Consider the following 13,297-nt stretch of genomic DNA (forward strand, 5'->3'; position numbering starts at 1 on the left):
TGACTGACTCATGGCAAGGCACATTTCAGGTGCGGTACATAGCATGGCATACCGTATAGAGCCTATGAAAAAAGCATAGGGGACGACCTTCGTCCTTTCTCTTTCTTCTGCCGTGGTCGAGCTTTAAGTTTTAACTTCATACCTTACAACTCAGGCATGAACTCCTTCTTTGACTGGTCCATCTTGAACACCTTCAAGATCATGTCAAGGTATGTGCTCATTTGAAAGTACCATTAAGAATTTTGATCTATCCTTATAGATCTTGATGTTCAATGTTCAAGTAGCTTAATCCAGGCTTTCCATTGAAAAATACTTTCCAAATAACCCTATATGCTTTCCAGAAATTCTACGTCATTTCTGATCAACAATATGTCAACAACATATATTTATCAGAAATTCTATAGTGCTCCCACTCACTTCTTTGGAAATACAAGTTTCTCATAAACTTTGTATACACCCAAAATCTTTGATCATCATCAAAGCATACATTCCAACTCCGAGATGCTTACTCCAGTCCCTAGAAGGATCGCTGGAGCTTTGCATACTCACTAGCATCTTTCAGGATTGACAAAACCTTCTGGTTTGTATCACATACAACCTTTCCTCAAAAAAAAAACGTCGAGGAAACAATGTTTTGACATCCTATCTGCAAGATTTCATAAATAATGCAGTAATCGCTAATATAATTCCAACAGACTCTTAGCATCGCTACGAGTGAGAAAGTCTCATCGTAGTCAACTCCTTGAACTTGTCGGAAAACATCTTAACGACAAGTCGAGCTTTCTCAATGGTGATACTTACCATCATTGTCCGTCTTCCTTTTAAAATCCATATGTACCTAACAGCCTTACGACCATCAAGTAGTTCTTCCAAAGTCTACACTTTGTTTTCATACATGGATCCTATCTCGGATTTTATGGCCTCGAGCCATTTATCAGAATCCGGGCCCACCATCGCTTCTCCATAGCTCGTAGGTTCATTGTTGTCTAGCAACATGACTTCCAAGACAGGATTACGTACCATTCTGATGTAGTACGCATCCTTGTCATCCCACGAGGTTTGGTAGTGACTTGATCTGAAGTTTCATGATCACTATCATAAGCTTCTAGTTCAATTGGTGTAGGTGCCACAGGAACAACTCCATGTGCCCTGTCACACACTAGTTGAAGAGACGGTTCAATAACCTCATCAAGTCTCCACCATCCTCCCACTCAATTCTTTCGAGAGAAACTTTTCCTCGAGAAAGGACCCGATTCAAGAAACAATCCTTTATTGCTTTCAGATCTGAGACATGAGGTATACCCAACTGTTTTGGGTGTCCTATGAAGATGCATTTATCCGCTTTGGGTTCGAGCTTATCAGCCTGAAACCTTTTCACATAAGCGTCGCAGCCCCAAACTTTCAAGAAATGACATCTTAGGTTTTCTCTAAACCATAGTTCATACGGTGTCATCTCATCGGAATTACGCGGTGCCCTATTTAAAGTGAATGTGGTTGTCTTTAATGCCTAACCCATAAACTATCATGGTAATTCGATAAGAGACATCATGGTATGCATCATATCCAATAGGGTGCAGTTATGATGTTCGGACACACCATCACACTATGGTGTTCCAGGCTGTATTAGTTGTGAAACATTTTCCACAATGTCTTAATTTTGTGCCAAACTCGTAATTCAGATATTCATCTCTATGATCATATCATAGATATTTTATCCTCTTGTCATGACGATCTTTCAACTTCACCCTGAAATTACTTGAACCTTTCAATAATTCAGACTCGTGATTCATCAAGTAAATATACTCAACATCTACTCAAATTATCTGTGAAGTAAGAGCATAACGATATCCACTACACGCCTCAGCACTCATTGGACTGCACACATCAAAATGTATTACTTCCAACAAGTTGCTTTCTAGTTCCATTTTACTGAAAACGAGGCTTTCAGTCATCTTGCCCATGTGGTATGATTTGCATGTCTCAAGTGATTCAAAATCAAGTGAGTCCAAACGGTCCATTTGCATGGAGTTTCTTCATGCATATACACCAATAGACATGGTTCGCATGTCTCAAACCTTTCAAAAACGAGTGAGCCCAAAGATCCATCAACATGGAGCTTCTTCATGCGTTTTATACCGATATGACTTACGTGGCAGTGCCACAAGTAGGTGGTACTATCATTATTATCTTTTGGCATCAACATGTGTATCGCTACGATCGAGATTCAATAAACCATTCATTTTAGGCGTAAGACCATTGAAGGTATTATTCAAATAAACAGAGTAACCATTATTCTCCTTAAATGAATAACCGTATTGCGATAGACGTAATCCAATCATGTCTATGCTCAACGCAAACACCAAATAACAATTATTTAGGTTTAACCCCAATCTCGATGGTAGAGGGAGCGTGCGATGCTTGATCATATCAACATTGGAAACACTTCCAACACATGTCGTCAGCTCACCTTTAGCTAGTCTCCGTTTATTCCGTAGCTTTTATTTCGAGTTACTAACACTTAGCAACCAAACCGGTATCTAATACCCTAGTGCTACTAGGAGTACTAGTAAAGTACACATTAACATAATGTATATCCAATATACTTCTATCGACCTTGCCAGCCTTCTCATCTACCAAGTATCTAGGGTAATTCTGCTCCAGTGGCTGTTCCCCTTATTACATAAGCACTTAGTCTCGGGTTTGGGATCAACCTTGGGTTTCTTCACTAGAGAAGCAGCTGATTTGCCGTTTCATGAAGCATCCCTTTTGCCCTTGCCCTCCTTGAAACTAGTGGTTTCACAAACCATCAACAATTGATGCTCCTTCTTGATTTCTACTTTTGTGGTGTCAAACATCGCGAATATCTCAAGGATCATCATATATGTCCCTGATATATTATAGTTCATCATGAAGCTCTAGCAGCTTGGTGGTAATGACTTCGGAGAAACATCACTATCTCATCTGGAAGATCAACTCCCACTCGATTCAAATGATTGTTGTACTCGGACAATCTGAGCACAAGCTCAATAATTGAGCTTTTCTCCCTTAGTTTGCAGGCTAAGAAAATCGTCGGAGGTCTTATACCTCTTGACGTGGGCACGAGCCTGAAATCCCAATTTCAGTCCTTGGAACATCTCATATGTTCTGTGATGTTTCAAAAACGTCTTTGGTGCCTCAATTCTAAACCATTTAGCATTACGCAATAAACTATCATGTAGTCATCAAAACATGTATGTCAGATGTTCGCAACATCCATAGACAACGTTCGAGGTTCAGCACACTGAGCGGTGCATTAAGGACATAGGCCTTCTATGAAGCAATGAGGACAATCCTCAGTTTACGGACCTAGTCCGCATAATCGCTACTATCAACTTTCAACTAAATTTTCTCTAGGAACATAACTAAATAGTAGAACTGAAGCGCGAGCTATGACATAATTTGCGAAGACCTTTTGACTATGTTCAGGATAATTAAGTTCATCTTATGAACTCCCACTTAGATAGACATCCCTCTAGTCATCTAAGGGATTACATGATCCGAGTCAACTAGGCCGTGTCCGATCATCACGTGAGACGGACTAGTCATCATCGGTGAACATCTTCATGTTGATCGTATCTACCATACGACTCATGCTCGACCTTTCGGTCTTCTGTGTTCCGAGGCCATGTCTGTACACATGCTAGGCTCGTCAAGTCAACCTAAGTGTTTCGCGTGTGTAAATCTGTCTTACACCCGTTGTATGTGAACGTTAGAATCTATCACACCCGATCATCACGTGGTGCTTCGAAACAACGAACTATCGCAACGGTGCACAGTTAGGGGGAACACTTCCTTGAAATTTTAATGAGGGATCATCTTATTTACTACCGTCGTTCTAAGCAAATAAGATGCAAAAACATGATAAACATCACATGCAATCAAATAATAGTGACATGATATGGCCAATATCATATAGCTCCTTTGATCTCCATCTTGGGGCTCCATGATCATCTTGTCACCGGCATGACACCATGATCTCCAAGAAATATAAGTGAAGCACTAGAGCAAAATTATATGACTCAAAAGATATAATCGAAGCACATAGAGTATTCTAACAAATTCCAAATTATGTATGGCTCTCTCAAAAGGTGTGTACAACAAGGATGATTGTGGTAAACTAACAAATAAAGACTCAAATAATACAAGACGCTCCAAGCAAAACACATATCATGTGGCGAATAAAAATATAGCTCCAAGTAAAGTTACCGATAGAAGTAGACAGAAGAGGGGATGCCTTCTGGGGCATCCCCAAGCTTTGGCTTTTAGGTGTCCTTAGATTATCTCGGGGGTGCCATGGGCATCCCCAAGCTTAGGCACTTGCCACTCCTTGTTCCATAATCCATCAAATCTTCATCCAAAACTTGAAAACTTCACAACACAAAACTTAAAGTAGAAAATCTTGTGAGCTTCGTTAGCGAAAGAAAACAAAAGACCACTTCAAGGTACTGTAATGAACTCATTCTTTATTTATATTGGTGTTATACCTACTGTATTCCAACTTCTCTATGGTTTATAAACTATTTTACTAGCCATAGATTCATCAAAATAAGCAAACAACACACGAAAAACAAAATCTGTCAAAAATAGAGCAGTCTGTAGTAATCTGTAGCTAGCACAATATCTGGAACCCCAAAAATTCCAAAATAAATTGCTGGACATGAGGAATATATCTATTAATCCACTACAAGAAATATGTCAACTAGTGACCTTCTGTCAGTGACCCTGGAAGAAATGGTCATAGATCTATGACCATTTCAGACCAATTGGTCAAAAGCTGTTCAGGAGGCTCCAAACCCTAAACCATCGCGACCATTTTGGTCAGAAAGGTCGTAATTTCCTTACACGAAATGGTCATAAAGCAAACAGTGCTAGTCTGCTGCCTTATTTCTAGTTGTTAACGACCAATATAGATGGTCATAGCCTTGTAAATTGTGGTGGGTTGCGATGACTAGGCGCCATCTCATCAGTTTTGCCTATGTGTCATGTCCATGTGGCAGTTTTTGCCCTAGTTGAAGCAACCTATATTTCTTTCATTACCAAAATTCCCAAAAAAATCTCATAAATTCTTTGGGTCATATCTTCGTCAAATATGTAAAAATCTCATCAACCTTATGTTCATGATCAAGTTTCTTAAAATTCATAATATCGTTTCTAAGAGAGATGATCTTAGCGGGAGGAAAATACTTAGAGATAAAAGCATCTTTGCACTTGTTCCATGAATCAATACTATTTTTAGGCAAAGACGAAAACCAAGCCTTAGCACGATATCTAAGCGAAAAAGGAAATAGCTTCAATTTAAGAATATCATTATCCACATCTTTCTTCTTTTGCATGTCACACAAATCAACGAAGCTATTAAGATGGGTAGCTGCATCTTCACTAGGAAGGCCGGAAAACAGATATTTCATGACAAGATTCAGCAAAGAAGTATTAATTTCACAAGATTTAGCATTAGTAAGAGGAGCAATCGGAGTGCTAATAAAAGCATTGTTGTTGGTATTGGTGAAGTCACACAATTTAGTATTATCTTGAGCCATCGTGACAAGCAAACAAACTAACACACAAGCAAACAAAAAAGCAAACGGGCAAAAAGAGGCAAATAGAGAAAGAGAGGGAGGATAGAGAGAGAGAGAGGGCGAATAAAATGGCAAGGGTGAAGTGGGGGGAGAGAGGAAAACGAGAGGCAAATGGCAAATAATGTAATGCGGGAGATAAGGGTATGTGATGGGTACTTGGTATGTTGACTTTTGCGAAGACCTCCCCGGCAACGGCGCCAGAAATCCTTCTTGCTACCTCTTTTAGCACTGCGTTGGTTTTCCCCGAAGAGGAAGGGATGATGCAGCAAAGTAGTGTAAGTATTTCCCTCAGTTTTTGAGAACCAAGGTATCAATCCAGTAGGAGGCTACGCGCAAGTCTCTCGTACCTGCACAAAACAAATAAATCCTCGCAACCAACGCAAATAGGGGTTGTCAATCCCTATGAGGCCACTTACGAGAGTGAGATCTGGTAGATATGATAAAGATAATATTTTTGGTATTTTTATGATAAAGATGCAAAGTAAAATAAAGGCAAAGTAAATAGCAAAGTAGTAGGAGAACAATATGATGAAGATAGACCCGGGGGCCATAGGTTTCACTAGTGGCTTCTCTCGAGAGCATAAGTATTCTACGGTGGGTGAACAAATTACTGTTGAGCAATTGACAGAATTGAGCATAGTTATGAGAATATCTAGGCATGATCATATATATAGGCATCACGTCCGAAACAAGTAGACCGACTCCTGCATGCATCTATTACTATTACTCCACTCATCGACCGCTATCCAGCATGCATCTAGAGTATTAAGTTAAAAACAGAGTAATGCCTTAAGCAAGATGACATGATGTAGAGGGATAGACTGATGCAATATGAAGAAAACCCCATCTTGTTATCCTCGATGGCAACAATACAATACGCGCCTTGCTGCCCTTACTGTCACCGGGAAAGGACACCGCAAGATTGAACCCAAAGCTAAGCACTTCTCCCATTGCAAGAAAGATCAATCTAGTAGGCCAAACCAAACTGATAATTCGAAGAGACTTGCAAAGATAACCAATCATACATAAAAGAATTCAGAGAAGATTCAAATATTATTCATACATAGACTTGATCATAAACCCACAATTCATCGGTCTCAACAAACACACCGCAAAAAGAAGATTACATCGAATAGATCTCCACAAGAGAGAGGGAGAACATTGTATTGAGATCGAGAAAGAGAGAAGAAGCCATCTAGCCACTAACTATGGACCTGTAGGTCTGAGATAAACTACTCACACTTCATCGGAGGGGCTATGGTGTTGATGTAGAAGCCCTCAGTGATCGATGCCCCCTCCGGCAGAGCTCCGGAACAGGCCCCAAGATGGGATCTCGTGGATATAGAAAGTTACGGTGGTGGAATTAGAGTTTTGGCTCCTATTCTGATCGTTTGGGGGTACGTGGATATATATAGGAGGAAGAAGTACGTCAGTGGAGCAATAGGGGGCCCACGAGGGTGGGGGCGCGTCTGGTAGGGTAGGGCGCGCCCTCCTACCTCATGGCCTCCTGTTACGTGCCTTTACGTAGGGTCCAAGTCTCTTGAGTTGTATTCGATGAGAAAATCACGTTCCCGAAGGTTTCGTTCCGTTTGGACTCCGTTTGATATTCCTTTTCTTTGAAACCCTAAAACAAGCAAAAAACAACAATTCTGGGCTGGGCCTCCGGTTAATAGGTTAGTCCCAAAAATAATATAAAAGTGGATAATAAAGCCCAATAATGTTTAAAATAGTAGATAATATAGCATGGAGCAATCAAAAATTATAGATACGTTGGAGACGTATCACACCGCTACCGGCACATTGAGGCCCTCGCCACCAAGCGGCATGCTTTCCTGTGAGCTAGCTTCTTCAATAAATGCTTCTCTGAATTTTTACAAGCTAAATTACTACATGTTTTTTGATTGTTGGCCTGCCAATTGGTATTGGGTTCTTGTATGTTATGATTTGCCCAATCTACTCTTCCTACACCCTTGGATAGGACAAGAAAAATAATTAGAAAGCATGAAAGATGCCAATCAATACTTTCTGCTGGATATACCAATTGTTGTAGCTCTTCGTACACCCAAGCGCCACATTCTAAAATCTGAAGGCTCCGGCTCGAATTCTGGTCCGTTCATACGTTGCAATATGTCTGATACTGGGTCTTTTCATTTTCAATCGCCTTGCATTTTCCTCATGATCTGGTGCATGTGCACATAATTTGTAACACATCAATTCATATTTTCGTTGAGCTTGAATTTGCTTCTTTTATAATGGTTGGAGATGTGGTGTAGGAGGATCAGCAGAATGGCAAACGTGCCAGCGAGCCCCGAGCGCGGTGGCTCGTGCAACATGAAGAAGACCATCCGGACAAAGGGTGGGTACACAAATAGCCAAGAACGCAAGGAGACGTGCAGGTTTGCGTTTTCGAGTTATCTCTTTTAGCATTAGGGATTAAATGGTCTGGAGTTGGTCGGGTGTGCTTGCCTAAAATGTACTTTGGTAGTTGCCAGAGCCATGCTAGCTTCATATGTTGTTTTTGCAGCCTCAACTAGCTAATTTTATTTGAAGGAAATGTTGTTCTATCCTTCCAATTACTCTTATTCAGATCTTTTTTGGTCATTCAGAGTACAAATGTTATGAAAATTTTAGGAATTTTGATTTTATGTTCAGAAAAGCCTACTTTAAAGCTGTGTAAATCCATTATTTCCTTTGAGTTTGCCATGGAGGTGAGTTGGGAACCTTATTTTTAACTTGGTGGATGCATTGTTGTAGTGACGGAGAGTTGCCTAAATGTTCTTTTCCTCCGTGTGAAGTGCTTAGAATTCTCAAAGGCGTCAACAAGTCCCGAAGGAGATTGACAAGGTGCAGGCAAGACTGTTGATCTCAAGTTCATTGATGTCTTTTTCTGTCTGAACATTTTCTTATTTGGGCTTGCGTCCCGTTTATGGTGTATCAACCGAATTGGCTTAGGATGTATTGTAGTTGGTTTGGTTGCATCAACCAACAAGGCTTATTATGTATTGCAGTTCGTTTGGTACCATCAGCCGACTGGCCAGTTAGAAAACCAGCGGGGGAAACATCTATTGTGAGCTCCCCTCACATTCAGAGTTTAGAGCTTGACGAGCCATGTTGTGTGAGCTTGTTGATGATCTGCTATTTTTCACAAAATTGGGACATGTCGGATGGTCAATGTGAGGTTCTCTATGTAAAAAAATTCCTCATTTGTCCATTCTGATAGTATGATGGATTTTATTGATAAAAACCTACAGTTTCTTTAGTAAGTTTGGGTTAGGAGTTCCTTATATATGCGCCAAGAAAGTATGTAGGGAAATCATGATATGCTTTTTTTTGAAGTGCCAACACTAAAAATGTAAAGTGTGTCATGCATGACTTTTATATATGTTTTAGGATTTGGAGGATAGCTCTATAAAAAAAATCCTTATTCTGCACTTCTATGCTTTGCTTGTCAGGAAGGAAGAGCGAAGGCATTGTTTGCATGACAATATCCTCAATGGGCTGGAGATAGCAGGGATCATTGATCGGAGATATGTAAATGTTGATACTTGATTTTCTCACCTGGCAGCTTCTCACTTCTGTGGAAGACACTTAATTTTATCATAGTAATAGTTATTTATTATTGTTGATACATAAATGGTTATTTACTGAATGGACCTTGTATGTGTATATGGAGAGTGGTGATTAACCTTTTAAATAATCCATTGTCCAACAAGGTGATTCTAATTTCTGATTAGATTATATTATAACATTATGATTAGCAAAATTCAAATGGTTGTATATTTGACACATACTGCAATGGGCCGAAGACCGCCTGGATATTTTGTTCGAATACTGAAATTCATTTACAGGAGATTATAATCATTTGGGCACTATGCATTGAGAAAGTGTGCATTTAGATAATAGATTATATCATTAACGCAAAGATGTGCGATATTTGTTTCAACAAGAATGTTGATCATGAAGAATGATAATCAAATTACTTGTATGAGTCGAGAATTAGGTATTATGCACTTTGTATGAAATTTCAAAAATTTCAAGAAATCTATCTATATTTTGTTAGAATTTTTCGTATTTGATACGTGCGTTGCACGTGCACAATTACTAGTAATAAAGAGAATATTGTTTCTGGCGATACGTCATCGAAATTGCCTTCAAAATTACAAAACATTACCATCGATGCCACCTATAAGGGATAAAAAGCGTTTCACACAGGGGAATCCCCGTCTGGACCGGCCCATGCGGTAGGAACTTACTATAATACGCTTTGCGCTGCGAGAAGACATAGCGTGACTGTATGGCCAGCCCATACCCAGGCGTGTTTCTTTTATTTTGTTTTTATTTTTCTGTTTTCCTTTTCTTTCTTCATTTTTTATTCTTTAAATAATTTGGGATTTCAAACAAGTTACAATTTTTTTTATTTTTTTTGAAATTAAGTGTTTATTAATTCATAAATGTTTGTGCAATCACAAAATGTTCGCAATTTAAAAACAGATGTTTACATATTAAAAAAATGTTTGAAATTTTAAAAACAAATGCTCAGGAAATAAAAATTGTTCATGATGTTTTAAGAACTTCGTGTGTTAAAAAATGTAATGAAATTGAATAAAATTTCATGAATTCAAAAAATGTTCATAAATTGAAAAAATATCCAAAAATTTAAAAAACGTTCATGAATTACAAAATAGTTTATTGATTCTTAAAATGTTCACGGATTCAAAAAATGATCATGCATTTCAAAAAATGTTCATTAAATTAAAAAAATGTGAATTTCAAAATTTCTTCCACCAATTTCTAAAAAATCGTTGATTCTAGAAATATTTGCCTATTCAAGAAAAATGTTTTTAAAATGTTCATTAATTCAACTTTTGTCATGATTTTAGAAAATGTTTGAAAATCTGTAAAAGTGTTCATGAATTAGAAACATGTTCATCATTTCAGGTATGTTTACGAGTTTTAAAAAATGTCATGATTTTCACAAATTGTTCATGCTTTCACGAAAATGAAAGTGATAGTGTCTCTCGGTGATGCAGTAAAATGTGGTCATGGCCGTTGGAGATTATGATTTTTTTTTTGCTCCTGTTGCAGCGCATAACCATTTTGCTAGTGTTTTACTAATATATGGTAGATATACTTGTGAAAATCATACATAAATATCGCATATATATAATCTCTAATTTCATATAATCCACATGGCAATACCAAAATCAATTTTCATATGTCTCAATCACATTTATTTCAGGGAACATGTCCTTGTACATCATCAGCTAGATCCATCTATTTGTTGGAGGGGTGTACTCTGCTTATTAGCGTATATGCATATTGTGCACTCACACCCAAAAGGAACACACTTGGCACTGGCGTTGCACGCGCAGTTTGGAGGGCAGTGAAACTTCAAGAGCTCTTGACCCACTTGATTCTGGCATTCACTTAAATCACAATCATGACCACCGGGCTGTGGGATGACCTTTCTCTTGCAATCTTTATATGATGTCGCACCTGCAAGATATCAGCATGAAAAGAACACGGGTCACACATCATGGCCATAATTTGATAAATGAGTTTGTGAGACATGCACTATAGAGAAGAAAATGGGCACCATATGTTAGCAGAAGGAAGCCGAGGACCAGGAGTTGCGTCACAGTACTTCTCCTCATTTTCGCCGTATATGGCGTTGATATCTACTGTTGTTGGTGATTATGAAACTTTAGAGTAGTGAAGGAGAACAAATAAGATGGCAATCCTTTTATAGAGGACTTCATATCAATACCATTACCATTATTTGGAAAGGCATTTATTATTGGATACTGTATACCAAAAAAATTATGGAGTATCAAATAAGTAATAATTACTACCATTATTTGAAAACGCAATATTATTGGATATCAATACCATTAATATTATTTGAAAAACACATTATTATTGGATACCAATACCATTAACATTATTTTCAAACACATTATTATTGGAGTACCATTATTTTGAAACACGTTATTATCGCACAATGCACCTGCCAAGAAAAACTTACACCACCCACCCACAGCTATCGAGCCCGTTGGTGATTGAGCCCGGCCGGCACAGGCATCGCCGGGCGAGCACCACCGCAAAAGGGAATTGTGCGCGGTAATTATACACAAAGTTACCTATCTCTCTCTTTCTCTCATTCCCTAAATATACTAAACCAAAGCTTTGTTTGGTGAAACACATGATCAATTGCATGAGGGGCAAGATGGGAGGTTGGACACTTCCGCGTCACCCCGGTCACCACACCTCTGCCCTGCGCCAATCAAAGTGACCAAAGATGTGCAGTGAACCAGTTATAATTTTTTTCTTGAGAGTAGAAAATAAAACCACTGCAAACAAAATGCTTGACTACCATGAATCAAGTTTCTAGTAGTGAACTATTTTTGCTACCATAGTATAAACAAAATTTTGGCTTCAGAACAAAAACTGTAAGTTGGTGAACAATATACTTAACTATCATGAACAAAAAAATATGTGAGTGTGAATACATTCTTTAAGTAGAGTGGACAAAATTTCAACATGAAAAGAAAAGGAAATAAAACTATGAAGAACGGAAGGTTGGACTGCAGCGGACAAATTTTTTCTTACTGCAATGAACCAAAATTTTAAGTGTAGTGGACACATTCTTTAAGTAGGCCAAACCAAAATTTTGCCTTCAACACCAAATTAAAATCATGATGAACAAAAACTATAACCGCGCTATGAACAACAAACTTTAGGATATGCATGTTGTACCACGCAGCAGGCGCAATTAATGCAGACACTCCACAACCCATGACTCAACACATTTCACAAGGGCGCATCACATCAGGCCATGTCAAGAGACAGACGAGCCGAATTGGACGACATGAAAATCTCATAAATTATAAGTCTAGTGAATATGTTCTTTAAGCATGCACGTTGAGCAAATTCTTGTCCTGTAAACAAAATTAAAAATTATGGAGAACAAAATTCGACTACATTGAACAAAAATATGCATATCAAAATCATTCAAAATGTTCATACAAATATTCCAAATTAATATAAGGTTGTTGACGTCCAAAAAACCTATTATTTAAGAAGTTGGTGCATACACAACAATAGTTGACGGGAAGTATTTTGAAATCTGAAAGCGTAAATAGTGAACTGTCTAATACATTGCCACGACCAGTAACTTGGGCCTCAGTCCGTGGGCCGAGGAACCGGCCCAGCGACTCAGTTATATAGCGTTGCGTGTGTAGGTGTGTGGGGTACGAATGAATTGTAGCAAATCCAGATCTTCTCTCTGAGCTTCTTCTTCCCCAAGTCTCTCCCCCTCTCTGTAATCCTCCCTGTAATTCTCCTTGAACCCTTGAGATCTATGAACCATACCCTCGCCATGGCAGGGAATGCTATCTGTATCGTAGCATTTGGTATCTAGAGCCTCGTCAGATCCGCGATTTTTTTTCTCCGGTGATTTGATCCGCCGATTGACCCCTAATTCCTGACGAAAGGTGCGATTCCTCTGGGAATTACGCGCAAAACACTCCGGTGTACCTGAGTTGGGTTGGGACGACCGGCGGTAACCACGGGAAGAAATCCGACAAGCCGAAGCTCTCTGCACGCATGGCAGCGGCGGAGATGACGCTCGTGGAGATGCAGCAGTTAATTCAGGCGACCATTGCACAGAGCAAGGCCGTCTC

The 13,297-nt window shown here is 39.0% G+C and overlaps 1 long non-coding RNA gene across 1 annotated transcript; it reads right to left on the bottom strand.

Annotated features, from left to right (window-relative positions):
- Positions 1–10,805: 10,805 nt before the first annotated feature.
- Positions 10,806–11,323, bottom strand: LOC119314894. Its single transcript, XR_005152497.1, has 2 exons — positions 11,212–11,323; positions 10,806–11,111 (listed from the first exon to the last, which is right to left on the bottom strand). It is a non-coding gene; the product is annotated as an uncharacterized LOC119314894 (long non-coding RNA).
- Between the last annotated feature and the right edge of the window lie 1,974 nt (positions 11,324–13,297).

Source organism: Triticum dicoccoides, chromosome 6A (genome assembly GCF_002162155.2).
Source record: "Triticum dicoccoides isolate Atlit2015 ecotype Zavitan chromosome 6A, WEW_v2.0, whole genome shotgun sequence".
Taxonomy (NCBI): Eukaryota; Viridiplantae; Streptophyta; class Magnoliopsida; order Poales; family Poaceae; genus Triticum; species Triticum dicoccoides.